Consider the following 14,413-nt stretch of genomic DNA (forward strand, 5'->3'; position numbering starts at 1 on the left):
ATAGTGCATTATGTAAACTGCTTTTTTTCTGGAGTCTATTCTTCACCTGGGGTAGAGAACGTGGTGCCCTGTGTAGGGTGGGGTCGGGTGGGGGCAATAATAGGCCCGGATGACAATGGGCTATTTCCTAGGATGATGTCACTGGAGTGCTGCTTCACTCTGGGGAGGACAGGAAAATGTGTGGACATGCTACCTGTGGGGGGCAGTGTGGTCCTTTCTATTTTCATTTTTACTGGGGAAGAACATCAGTTTTCTTTTGTGGCACTTCTTTAAAAAGAAATGAATGGATGCCCCAGGGAGAGAAGAGAATACTCAATCATTTATCTGTCTTAATTCTGGATGATTCTAATTTGCCTTGTTTTCTAGGAAGTTATCTTTGCGTTTGTGGGCTTTGGAAGTTATTCTGGAAAATAAAAGTTACACATATACTAGAGTCATCTTGCAGAAAATCCAAACAATGTGAAAGTTCACAGGGTAAGAAGTGAAGGAGTTTTTTCAACAGCTCCCCCACACTCCTTCCTTCCGTGGAGGCAACAGCTGTTACTCCGGTGTGGCTCCTGCTCTGATCTGGCTACTCGGTGAGGATGGGGACCAGGACACCAGCGTCGCCCAGAGGAAAGGTAGAAATGCAGAGTCTTCGTTCCATCCCAGATCACCAGTCAGAACTTCATTTTAACCCGATCCCCAGGTTGACGTGTGAGGACTGGCGTTCACTGTTTTTATCTGTCACCTTACATATTTGTATACGTGCAAACATACCTGCTCCTGGGGTCAGAATGTGGATTTAGATTTTGTCTCTTTTTGGAAGAGTGGTCACAGTGTGGTTGGGACACCAGCGGCGGCAGCACCACCTGGGAAGTAGGTGGGTGTGCAAATGATCAGGCTCCAGATCACAATTACTGAATGCAGACCCAGTGGAGGTGGGCCCAGCAATCAGTGTTTTAACAAGTCCTCCAGGGGTGCTGATGGACTTCACGTGCGGAACTGCTGCTGAGAGTTGGGACTTTTACCCGCGGGCCGCTCCTGCCTGGCTCCCATCCCACCCCATCCCACCCCATCCCACCCCATCTATCCCTCCCCTCTCTATCAAGAGAGGGCCCCTGGCCGGTTGGCTCAGTGGTAGAGCATCCGCCTGGAGCAAAGTTGGCCCAAGCGCTGAGGATGGCTCTGTGGCCTCTGCCTCAGGCGCTAGAATGGCTCTGATTGCAACAGAGCAACGCCCCAGATGGGCAGAGCATCGCCCCCTGGTGGGCATGCCGGGTGGATCCCAGTCGGGCGCAGTCTGTCTGACTGCCTCCCCGTTTCCAACTTCAGAAAAATACAAAAAAAAAAAAAAGAAAGAAAAAAGAAAAAAAAAAAGAAGAGAGAGCCTGCCCTGATCTGGCTGGTTGACCGAAGTACCCTCAGATCCAGTTCAATCAGGAGCTCCATGAATGCTTCCTTCAGGTAGGTATCTCGGGCTGAGGCAGGTTTCCCGAGTTTCAGGCTGTTTTTCAGATTATACAGCATGCCCGTTCCTGGAGGTTGACTGAGGTTGTGGCGCACTCTCTGTAAACTCACTCGAGCAGGCCTGTGGCCACCCTTTCGTGGTGCGAAGGACACAGGTGCCACATGACCGTAGCCCCTTTTACTTAGGCCCGTGTCTTTGGCAGGTGCTTCACCAGCCAGAAACCCATTTGACAGAGGGGCAAACCGAGGCCCAGAGAGAGGGTTCAGTTTTCATGTCAGAACTGCTCCCCGGCGGGGCAGGATTTCCTCTCTCTAATGCGGAGCCTACAGTGGATTTCCTTTTAAAAATAGCAAGCCAGCCGCCAGCTGACTCTGGGTGTGGGCTCGGTGTCAAGCACGGCAGTCCTCTCCCGAGAGGATACAACTGGACTTCAATGTGCAGAAAAGTGCTTAGTGGCTCCTGAGCCAAGTGTCATACGCCTACAGTGTCTTGCCCGAAAGGTGTTGGGACTTGGCGGGGGTCACGATTTCCAGGGGACCCCTAGGGCACTGGAGTTTGCGACCCCCGCCTAGCGAGGCCCTCACCCTTCCCCAGAGAACGAGGCGCGCGGGGACCAAGGGGCCGCAGGCGCCCTAACGCCCCGCGGGCGGAGTTTGCGCTGCCGCGGCGGGAGGGCCACCCAGACTGCGAGGTCGGGAGAGGAGTTGTATTGCAAACAGAGCGAAAACAGTTGGCCGGGTCGGGACCTAGGGGCAAGGATCTGAACGCGGATGTACACTTCTGATGAGCATCGCGAAAAGGAATCACGCCCCTAAAAAGGTTTTCCAGGGAGAAGAAGCAAGACGGAAAGTCAGGCACGGACGGGGTTCGAACCCGTGATCTTCGGTTTACGAGACCGACGCCTTACCACTTGGCCACCGCGCCTGCGTTGGAGCGGTGGCTCGGCGAGCCTCTATCCTGGCTTCACTCCCGTGAGCTCGGCCCGCGGGCACGAGCACGAACGCGAGCACGCCCGCCCGGCTCTCGCGGCCGTGGCCCCGCCCCCTCGCAGCGGCCGGCGGGATAAGGCGGGACTCCCGCGGCTGCACGCCGGCCGTTCTTGGCGGACTCGGAGCCGCCCACCCGGCCCGGGGGTCCCTCGGTCCCGCAGGCCCAGGGGTGGCGTCTCCGGGGTCCCCGCGGCCTCATCTGCAGGCGTGTCTGGAACTCGGGAGCGGGCGGCACGCTTGTCGGCGTCTTAGAGTCTGGGGTTCGAAACCCAACTCCACCAGAGTCGCTCCGCAACCTCGAACGACGGGCCTCGGAGCCTCAGTTTCCCCACTGGGGCGAGGCGGAGGTATGGTGGCAGTTCTGCTTACTAGGACCTCCGGGCGGCCCACGGCTGCCCTGCACAAAGCGGGCGCTCTGCCCTGGTTGTTGAATGAAATTCAAGTTTTCTGAAATCAAGACCCAAACTTCTCTCCCTCTATTGCCGGTGTAGCCCAGGATGTGTGCGGCCCGGGACCAGCAGCCTCCCCGGGAGGCTTGTTAGAAACCCGGCTTCTCCGGCTCGTCCAGACCCGCTACCTGGACCTGCAGGTGGAGCCCATTAGTCTGGGTTTAACGAGTCCTCCCCGCGGCTGCTGCTGCGAGGGAAAGGCTGAGTCCGCAGGGCCAGATGATTGATACTAAGATGACCAACGTTTTTACAATGAAAAAGTGGACAAAAATAAATGGAAGAAAAACAATATCAGTAAATGAAAGAAACATTTTATTCATTGCAACAACAATACACTATGATATGATAAATGCATAATGAAAACATTTGTAATGTTTTATATTGTAATACTTATATGCCTATTACTTTTTAATAATAATTGTGAGAAAAAAAAGTACTCATTTAGATACAAATAAGTCACATCACACAGAATGGATTGACTGCATTGATCGAATACGGACATTTACAGATTAGTCTTCCAATATCAAAAAGGAGGACACTTTCCGAGGGAGGACGGAATTTACAAAAGAAGAACTATTCTCTCTAAAGGAGGACGACTGGTCACCTTATTGATACGCATATTTCTTTTTATATATTCAAATGTGCCCTTTTAGTTTTAGCCAAACGGGATGACTTTACAGTTCTCTACACTTTGATTTTTCGTGAATTAATGTATGATGTGTTAATACAATGGCTTGTAGCACAGAATACAATATATTCACAATAAATTATAACATGTATTATTTAATATAATTAACATTCTAATATTAATATGAATAATACATTATTGTGTAGTAAATTATATCTATATTAGTATTACTATAACATGATATTATGCATGAATGCGTTACCTTGATCTCTTTAGTAGCTGCACATAGTTTTCTATTGAACAGCTGTATCACAATGGATTTAATCAGTTTCTGGGCTTTAGGCCTTAGGTTGTCTGCAGCTTTGCACAGAACATTCTGCTACATATGTCCTTACTACCTGGCACCAGCGAAGCTTGTAGGGGTATATGGAGGTATATTAAGGTATAACCCGGGTTTGATTCCCGGCCAGGGCACACAGGAGAAGCGCCCATTTGCTTCTCCACCCCTCCGCCGCGCTTTCCTCTCTGTCTCTCTCTTCCCCTCCCGCAGCTGAGGCTCCATTGGAGCAAGGATGGCCCGGGCGCTGGGGTTGGCTCTGTGGCCTCTGCCTCAGGCGCTGGAGTGGCTCTGGTCGCAACATGGCGACGCCCAGGATGGGCAGAGCATCGCCCCTGGTGGGCAGAGCGTGGCCCCATGGTGGGCGTGCCGGGTGGATCCCGGTCGGGCGCATGCGGGAGTCTGACTGTCTCTCCCCGTTTCCAGCTTCAGAAAAAAATGAAAAAAAAAAAAAAAAAAAGAGTGTCCTCAGCCCAGCAGGCAGGTGTGTAGGCAAATAGGAAACTTAGAAATACCAGGAAGTTCTGTTCACCAAGTTGCTATACTTAATCTTACCCAAAAGGCGGAGAAGCAATTCAACAAGTTGCTTTAAGTGGTTTGGGCAGGTGAGTGGAAAAGGCCCTGCCAGTTACCCTCAGACACTACCGAGGAGCCCTGAGACACCGCACCCCAAGTGCTTGAGGTCTGCGTGCAACCCTCACTGCAGCTTGCTAATTAAAAAAAAACCATTTTCAGAGTTAAAATATGCATTCCTGAGCATTGCTTCGACTAGTTGATAAAATTGGTTCCATTGGTTCCATTGTCCCCCTCCTTTTTAGAGTGTTCATTAAGTCGTTGAAATTATTGTGCAGAAATGACAGGGGTTTGTAAAAAGTGAAAAGAAATTAGCAAACGAGAGAACATCACAGAGGAGCGGAGTCGAGAATTAACTGGCAGGTGGAATGAGAATCACAGTCTGATAGGTGCTTTTTTCAGCTTTGTCTTCTGAGGGAATGGAAGGAGTTGAATGATAGAGCTGCATTTGCACCCTGATGGGCAGGTGGGATGCCGAAGGTATCCAGGGTCTGGGAGGCCCTGAAGAGGCTGATCATCCAGCCTGCTGTGAGCCCTAAAGTAGAGAGGACAAGCACTGGGGGCTCTGACCCTATTTATCTTCCACCCAGACCTTGGACACCTGGACGGAGGACCTGCTTGTCCTGGTTCCCGCGCCTGACAGTGCTGTTCGCACAAGGTAAGTCCTTCAAAGGTATTGAGAAAGAATTAACATGCAGGATCCCTTGCAAAGGGAAGCAGGATCCCTGCTTCTCCGTGTGGTTCTGGGGAACCTCCTTGGCCGGTGTCCTCCAACCACTGTGCCATGACAGTCTGGCATTGAACTTCCTATAGACTCTTCTCTGATCAAGCAGAAACTTCTGACTTCTCGGTGATAAGATGTCCGTGGTTCGCTCTTCTGGAAAGAAGCGTTTCCTGCACCTTCACAGAGTCCCTGGGGGAGGTGGGTCCCCATGGCCCACAAGTACCGTAGTTGTGACCCCATCCCAGGCGTCCGAAATGCTAGGGTGAGAAACCAGGGTTGGGTGAAGCAGATGGTGCTGTGAGAAATCTGGGAAGGTGACATTTTAACTGAGAAAATGTCAAAACTAATTGGTGACAAAGCCAGGTGACACCATAGAATATACTTTTTTTTTTTTTTTTTCTGTTTCATCTGTATAATTAAGTTGCCTAGATCTGAATAATTTATAAGCATCAGCATTTCTTTTCTGTTGAAACTTTGTCACTTTTTTTTTTCCATTTTAGAAAAAGAATATTTGAAATCGTTTTTTTTCCCCCCTACACCTCTTTGTTTCTTTGGGCCTGTCCCGAAAGCAGGAATTCCTAACTGGCACTCAAGACCAGGAAATCGGTGAATTCTCCAAGAGTATGTAAAGTAGTGTGTGTTTCTGGGAAAGAGAGGACACAGTTTTGATCAGGTTTTCAGAAAGGACTCCTGAAGGGCTTAGAACAGGAGTCCCCAAACTACGGCCCGCGGGCTGCATGCGGCCCCCTGAGGCCATTTATCCGGCCCCCGCTGCACTTCTGGAAGGGGCACCTCTTTCATTGGTGGTCAGTGAGAGGAGCATATTGAACATCCCATTAGCCAAAAGCAGGCCCATAGTTCCCATTGAAATACAGGTCAGTTTGTTGATTTAAATTTACTTGTTCTTTATTTTAAATATTGTATTTGTTCCCGTTTTGTTTTTTACTTTAAAATAAGATATGTGCAGTGTGCATAGGGATTTGTTCATAGTTTTTTTTATAGTCCAGCCCTCCAACGGTCTGAGGGACAGTGAACTGGCCCCCTGTGTAAAAAGTTTGGGGACCCCTGGCTTAGAAGGTTTCAAGCGTTTTCACTTTCTACGGTTTGTGATCCACCCAATCCCCACTGAGATGCAGTATCTTAGTTGTTCAGCTGCAGCTGAAGTTGCTTAGAAAAAATGAAGATATCTCCAAGATGCTCTCCCCTGCCAAAGCCAGTGGCTCCATCCTGGTAGCCCTGTCTCCCCCACCCCCTCCACAGAGCAAGGATAGCGTTCATTTTAACAGCAGCGCCCAGTCTGATAGGGGCTCTCACCTGTGTCAGCCCCACGGAGCCTCAGCTGTGGAGCAGCGCCCAGTCTGATAGGGGCTCTCACCTGTGTCAGCCCCACGGAGCCTCAGCTGTGGAGCAGCGCCCAGTCTGATAGGGGCTCTCACCTGTGTCAGCTCCATGGAGCCTCAGCTGTGGTCTTGCGGTGCTTCTCAGACCTGCACCTCTCATGAAGACGCAGGCTGATCAGGAAGGTCTGGGCTGGGCCCGGGGTTCTGCACGTCTGACCTCCCAAATCATGTTGATGCCTCTGTTCCCTGCCTTTACTTTGAGAACCACTGCTCTGAAGTATTCTTGGAGAAATTCATTGGCATGAGGAAGGAGGGGGAGCCCTCAGGCTTGGGTGTTTAAAGCACCTGAGGTAATGACGGCAGACTTTTTACTAATTACCTAAATCAAGACTGACCTCAGGAAAGCTCACTTAGCTACTCAGGATCCTAGAGAGTTAGGAATGGTTGGTTTAAAATCCAGTACGAGCGCCAGAGAACACAGCTCCCTTTCATTGCTTGACCTGAACAAGTCAGTGGTTTAGAGCAGGCTGGGCACTTCAAATGCTGGTGGAGCTAGGCAGGTTGTATGGAACTGTCAACTGAGCCCGTGCAGGACCCACGGGGTAAAGGGCCCAGGGCCCAGGGCCAGCTGAGGTGGTGATTTTGTATATATATTCCATCAGAAATACATGAGTTCTAGTGACTTCATGTCTGTCTCATTCTATCTTTTTAATTTTAGCTCTTCTAGCGAGTATGTGGTGGTATCTCTGATTTGCATTTCCCTGACAGCTTATGATATTAAGCACTTTGGTAGCCATTTGTTACATCTTTTGTGAAGTGCTGCTCAAATCTTCTGGGTATTTTTATACACTGCTCACAAAAATTAGGGGATCAGGGAACACGCAGATACTCCAGTACTTTCAGCCTTTTGTATAGTACATTTTCACCAATGAAATAAAAATTGGTTTTGCATCTCATTTGCATAATCAAACAACTTTCCTTGACTTGTCATTTGCTTTTCAGATGTTCTTGTTTTATAAAAAAAAATCAAATGCTTCTTTTTATTGCTTCATATTCATTTTGAAATATCCCCTAATTTTTGTGAGCAGTATAGCTTGCTTGTCTTCCTGCTGTTGATCATTAGAGTTGGGTGCATATTCTGGGTACAAGTCTTCTGTCAGATGTGTTGTCAATATTTTCTCCTCTGTGGCTTGCTTGTTCCTGTTCTAAAATAGCGTCTTTCAAAGTGCTAAAGTTTTAAATTTTGATGAAGTCCCTATTTATCAGTGTTTTTTCTTTTATGCTTCATGCTTTTTTGTCTATTCTAAGAAATCTCTGTCTACCTAGGTCATGAATGTTTTCACCTACAATTTTTATTGTTTTTAGCTTTTATGTTTAGATCTGTGATCCATTTTGAGTTAATTTTTGTGTATGATGTGAGGTAGGACTGCTATTCACTTTTTCCCATACGGACATCCAGCACCATTTGCTGAAATGATTATCCTCTCCTCCTGGGATTGCTGTGGAACCTTTGTTAAAATTCAGTTGATTGTGTGTGTGTGGTCTGTTCCGGGAGTTTCTGTTGGTTTCCAAAGATGTGTATGTCTGTCTTCATGCCAGTTACCGCACAGTCTTGATCAGGGGTCCCCAACCTTTTTACACAGGGGGCCAGTTCACTGTGCCTCAGACCGTTGGAGGGCCGGACTATAAAAAAAAACTATGAATAAATCCCTATGCACACTGCACATATTTTATTTTAAAGTAAAAAAAAAAACAAAAACAAAACGGGAACAAATACAATATTTAAAATAAAGACCAAGTAAATTTAAATCAACAAACTGACCAGTATTTCAATAGGAACTAGGCTCCTCTCACTGACCACCAATGAAAGAGGTGCCCCTTCCGGAAGTGCGGCGGGGGCCGGATAAATGGCCTTAGGGGGCCGCATGTGGCCCGCGGGCCGTAGTTTGGGGACTCCTGGTCTTGATTATTATATTTTATGGGGAGTAGTGAAGTCAAGTATTGTAAATCCTCCAACTTTGTCCTTTTACAAAATTGTTCTGCCTGTTCTAGTCCTTTGCATTTCTGTGTAATTCTTAGAATCAGCTCATCAATTTCTATAAAATGCTGGTTGGGATTTTGATTATAAAATGCATTAAATCTATAGGTGAATTTTGGGCAAGTTGTTGTCTTAACTGTACTGTGTCCTGTTTATGAATACTTAAGATGTTTGTTGCTGAGCGTCGCCCCTGGTGGGCGTGCCGGGTGGATCCCGGTCGGGCGCATGCGGGAGTCTGTCTGACTGTCTCTCCCTGTTTCCAGCTTCAGAAAAATGAAAAAAAAAAAAAAAAAAAAAAAAAAAAAAAAAAAGATGTTTGTTGCTGATGCCAATGAGTTTTGAATTATAAACTTATTTCTTTGGCCTTTCATTGTGTGTTTCCCGTGTTTTCAATAGGAGAGTAGCTAGAATGTTCATGGTAAACATTCACCTCCTTTGGCACTCATCCAACCACAGATCTCTGCCACGTGTAGTAATTGTGTGGGGTCCCCCACAGATGCCCCAAGATGAAGAGTGAAACAAGATGTGTAGCCTCTGGAACCGCTGTGACAAAAGTCAGAAGAAGCAAAGGTGTCCCAGCTTAGAAAGAGAGGCAGTGATAGTTTCAACATTAACAGATCATGCCAACCATACACAAAATGTAAAGATGAAAAGTAACTTTTTCTGCAGAAAAATGACAGTTGTACAAATTGCCCTGGTATCACCTTGACAACTCAACCTTAGAACCTTTAACCTTGGAAAGTATGTTTTGTTGTTGTTGTTGTTTTTTTCTTTTTTTTTTTTTTTTAACAGAGACAGAGAGAGTCAGAAAGAGGGATAGACAGGGACAGACAGACAGGAACGGAGAGATGAGAAGCATCAATCATTAGTTTTTCGTTGCGCGTTGCGACACCTTATTTGTTCATTGATTGCTTTCTCATATGTGCCTTGACTGTGGGCCTTCAGCAGACCGAGCAACCCCTTGCTCGAGCCAGTAACCTTGGGTCCAAGCTGGTGAGCTTTTGCTCAAACCAGATGATCCTGCGCTCAAGCTGGCAACCCTGGGGTCTTGAACCTGGGTCCTCTGCATCCCAGTCTGACGCTCTATCCACTGCACTACCGCCTGGTCAGGTGAAAAGTATGTTTTAATTGGTTCCTTTTGGAACCAGAAGAAGATTAAGCTATGAACAATACAAAGTTTTGTTCTTTCTTTTTTTTCCTTTTTTTTAAAAAGATAAACTCCAGAAAAGGCCATCCAGATTATCTGTGATACAAATTTGCACACAGAGTTGACAGTGGTTTTGTGTTTATAAAAAGCAGTAGGCAGTGACAGAGAATAAAACGGCTGTTTCTCTTATTGTTTGTTCTGCATTTAGCAGAGGATTCCGAATTGCCCAACTCTCACTGCCCTCTACCCTCTCCCTCCTTTTCAAAGTGACCACTAGTATGAGTTGATTTTGGATTTTTCCATATCTTTTTCTTTGCTTTTGTGTTGATATATGTTTATGCAAAGGAAATGTAGTGTTTTGGATGAGATTTTTCTCCCCAGAAATTGTATCATATTATACATATTATTTGAGATGTCTTGTTTTGTTTTTACTTTACAAAGCATCAGAGGTCCAGCTCTGTCATTCCCTCTACCTTTTTACTGCTGTGTTCTAGTCCACTGGGTGATTGTAGCAGAGTTTTTAACGAATCCCCTATTGCTGGCTACCTAGGTTATTTCTGATTTTTCCTTGTGATAAACAAGCTGCTTTTACGTCTTTGCATGGGCCTCCCTGTTCACACACATGAGGGTCCGTTAGCATGGATGCCAGGGTCATTGCTTTCCTATGATGGCTTTTCTGTTGTATTTTAGTAGTGCAAACAGTTTTTGCAAATACCTGCTTGCCAGTAATTGAACCAGCCATCAGTGCCACGGGCCTCCAGGAGTGATACTTGCTCTGGCTTGAGTCTCTCTCTCTCTCTCTCTCTCTCTCTCTCTCTCTTTTTTTTTTTTTTTTTGTGTGTGTGTGTGTGTGTGACAGAGATAGAGAAAGACAGAGAGGGACAGACTGGAAGGAGAGAGATAAGAAACATCAATTCTTTGTTGCGGCTCCTTAGTTGATCATTGATTGCTTTCTCATATGTGCCTTGAACTGGGGACTACAGCAGACTGAGTGACCCCTAGCTCAAGCTGGTGAGCTTTGCTCAAATCAGATGAGCCTGCGCTCAAGCTGGCATCCTTGGGGTTTTGAACCTGGGTCCTCTTCATCCCAGTCTGACTCTTTATCCACTGCGCCACCGCCTGGTCAGGCAGAGTCTCTCCTTTTTAACTGTGTGTGGAGTTTGTTGATGAAGAGGCAGCAACGATCAGCCAGCCACTTTGTGTGACGACGTGGCTAAGGTCTCCCGAACTGGTGGAGACATGTGTCGTGGGTGTGAGTGTGTTGGTATCAAACTGAACACATTCCTTGGGTTCTTGTTAGTACTGTGAGCTTGTAAGAAACAATATGTGAGTGTCCCAAATTGGTTCCTTCACATATGTTGCCACTTCCTATAAAGTAGTACAGGCAGCTCACACACGAGTGACACGTGGTGTGTGTTTCTCAGGGCAGCAAGGAATCGTTTCTTTTCCTGCTGATTTATTAGTATTATATGATGTTTCAGCAACTCAAATCTTTACTCATATTAACCAGGAAGTCATTTTTTAAAAAACTTTTATTTTATTTATTCTTTTTTTTTTTTTTAGAGAGGAGAGAGAGACAGGGGGGAGGAACTAGAAGCATCAACTCCCATATGTACCTTGACCAGGCAAGCCCAGGGTTTCAAACCGGCGACCTCAGCATTTCCAGGTCGATGCTTTATCCACTGTGCCACCACAGGTCAGGCCTAGGAAGTCATTTTGATAGACTGATAGATAATGACCTCTTGCTAGGCCTTCTATTTCAAGATCACAGTTACATAAATGACACCTGTGTAAAGTTCTGATGAATTAATGCTTGCCATTGGGCCGTGTTCCACATGCACTCCCCCCTTTTAAAGTCTAGGAGTTGAAGCAGCATGTACGCGGTTAAAGAAATACATATCATTAAGTTGAAAGTGACTACTTAAAAAATGTCATTTCCCACCACCCGATACCAATTACCATCTCCCCAGCGTTCGCGTGGGCGGTGATTATTCCCAGGTCTGTTCTTGGCAACGTGGAAAGATAAACGGGTGGAAGGAAGTGAAAGCACATGTGACGATCAGCCGTCCTACAGAGGAGAACATCCCTTTCCCGTTGCCCTCACGGCTCTGCACTAGTGCTATTAAATCTTCAATGCGTGTGTAAAACTCAGATGTAAAAGTGTTTAACACGCAATGCGACTTTTTCCTTTCTCTTCATTCTGTCACGGACACCTTAGGATTTCTTTTATGGAAACATGAGTAAGATTTTATCAGAAACCTTTCATTGCTGTTCTGTCTCATTTCACAGTTCTTAAAAAGCTGTCACCGTGTTTCCTGCGACGCTTTTGGCCCCTGTCGCTGCTTGTCGGATGTCTGCAAGATGCCCTGGAAGTGTGAATAGTTTTTCTGTGTTTACCTCTGTCTGTTTGCTGGTTGTCACCATATATTAGTGAGCACATTTTAATCTGACGTTATCTTAAAAAATAACACAAGGGACCCTGGCCGGTTGGTTCAGTGGTAGAGCGTTGGCCTGGTGTGCTGGAGTCCTGGGTTCGATTCCCGGCCAGGGCACACAGGAGAGGCGCCCATCTGCTTCTCCACCCTTCCCCCTCTTCTTCCTCTCTGTCTCTCTCTTCCCCTCCTGCAGCCAAGGCTCCATTGGAGCAAAGTTGGCCTGGGTGCTGAGGATGGCTCCATGGCCTCTGCCTCAGGCACTAGAATGGCTCTGGTTGAAACAGAGCGAAGCCCCAGATGGGCAGAGCATCACCCCCTGGTGGGCATGCCGGGTGGATCCCGGTTGGGCGCATGCGGGAGTCTGTCTGACTGCCTCCCCGTTTCCAACTTCAGAAAAATACAAAGAAAAAAAAATAACACAAGGGAAAATATTTAGAGAAAGCATAAACACCGTACCCAGACCTCAAGCTTATTGCAGATGAAAGCCACGTCAGAAAAGACACCTGGAGAAATTAAGGTGGCTTCTTTCTTTTGAATGGGTTGATTTCTTTGATTAATTTTTTCACGCCCTTTTTGTAGTCTTTTTCTACCACCCGCACAAAGCCACCATTCTGCTCTCTGTCACTATGTTAGTTTGCCTGTCTTAGAGTTTTATATAAATGGAATCAAACAGTATGGGGTTTTTTTGGCTTCTTTCACTCAGCATGATTATTTTGAGACTCATCCATATTGTACATTATTGTGTAGCAAGAATTCATTCCTTGTAATCACCAAGTGGTATGGACATTTGAGTTGTTTCCTATTTTAGGTGATTACAAATAAACTATTATGAACATTCATATGCAAACCTTTGAAAGGACACTTAAAAGTCTTTTATTCCTCTTGGGTAAATACATAGGAGTGAAATGACTGGATTGGATGTTTATCTTTGTGTGTGGGGGGGGTGTAGGTGCGCGCGCGCGCGCGCGCACATGGGCGTGTGAGTCAGTCAGGAAGGGAGAGATGAGAAACATCAATTCGTAGTTGCAACACTTGAGTTGTTCGTTGTTCATTTATTGCTTTCTCCTTATGTGCCTTGATGGGGGCTAAGGGGCCTCCAGCTGAGCCAATGACCTTGGGCTCAAGCCAGCTACCTTTGGGCTTCAAGCCAGCAACTGTGGGGTCATTTCAATGATCTTACTCTCAAGCCTGCAACCCTGTAGTCAAGCGGCTTGCGCTCAAGCTAGATGAGTATGTGCTCAAGCCTGCAACCTTGCTATTTCGAACACTGAGGTCCCAGGTCAATGCTCTATCCACTGCACCACCACTGGTTAGACTTATATGTTTATCTTTTAAAGAAATTGACGAACTGTTTCCCAAAGTAGTTGTGCCATTTTGTTTTCCCACCAACACAATAAGAGAGTTCTAGTTTCTTCATATCCTTGTCAACACTTCGTTATGGTCATTTTATTTAGTCATTCTAACAGTTTATAGTGTTATCTCATTGTGGTATTATTAATATGTATTTTGGGGGTTTTTTTGAATTTAAATTTTTAATTTTTCTGAAGTGAGAAGCAGGGAGGCAGAGAGACTCCCACATGAGCCTGACTGGGATCCACCCGGCATGCCCACTAGGGGGAGATGCCCATTTAGGGCATTGCTCCGTTGTAACCGGAGCCATTTTATGCCTGAGGTGGAGGCCATAGAGCCTTCTGCCATAGAGCTATCCTCAGCACCTGGGCAACTTTGCTCCAGTGCAGCCTTGGCTGTGGGAGGGGAAGAGGGAGAGAGAGAGAAAGGAGAGGGGGAAGGGTGGAGAAGTAGATGGGCGCTTCTCCTGTGTGCCCTGGCTGGGAGTCAAACTCAAGACTTCTACACACCGGGCCGATGCTCTACCACTGAGCCAACCGACCAGGACCTTAATATGGACCATTTTTAAAATAAATAATAATGTTGATTATTTATTCATGTGTTTAATTACTTATCTATCTTCTTTGGAGAAGTGTCTGTTTAAATACCTTATGCATTTTTATTGGGTTGTTTTTTTTTTTTTTTTTGTATTTTTCTGAAGCTGGAAACGGGGAGAGACAGTCAGACAGACTCCCGCATGTGCCCGACCAGGTTCCACCCGGCACGCCCACCAGGGGCGAGGCTCTGCCCACCAGGGGGCGATGCTCTGCCCCTCTGGGGCATCGCTCTGCCGAGACCAGAGCCACTCTAGCACCTGGGGCAGGGGCCAAGGAGCCATCCCCAGCGCCTGGGCCATCTTTGCTCCAATGGAACCTTGGCTGCGGGAGGGGAAGAGAGAGACAGAGAGGAAGGGG

At 46.8% G+C, this 14,413-nt stretch overlaps 1 long non-coding RNA gene and 1 other non-coding gene across 2 annotated transcripts in view; one reads left to right on the forward strand and one right to left on the reverse strand.

Annotated features, from left to right (window-relative positions):
* Positions 1-2,302: 2,302 nt before the first annotated feature.
* TRNAT-CGU (transfer RNA threonine (anticodon CGU)) lies at positions 2,303-2,374 on the reverse strand. The gene has a single exon. It is a non-coding gene; the product is annotated as a tRNA-Thr (tRNA).
* Positions 2,375-2,561: 187 nt separating this feature from the next.
* The window catches only part of LOC136334515 (uncharacterized), a 55,905-nt gene continuing 44,053 nt past the window's right edge, over positions 2,562-14,413 (forward strand). The window contains exons 1-2 of the long non-coding RNA XR_010731170.1: positions 2,562-2,786; positions 5,017-5,084. This is a non-coding gene — a long non-coding RNA (uncharacterized lncRNA). The remainder of the gene's footprint in view (positions 2,787-5,016; positions 5,085-14,413) is intronic.

This window comes from Saccopteryx bilineata, chromosome 4 (genome assembly GCF_036850765.1).
Source record: "Saccopteryx bilineata isolate mSacBil1 chromosome 4, mSacBil1_pri_phased_curated, whole genome shotgun sequence".
In the NCBI taxonomy this organism is placed as follows: domain Eukaryota; kingdom Metazoa; phylum Chordata; class Mammalia; order Chiroptera; family Emballonuridae; genus Saccopteryx; species Saccopteryx bilineata.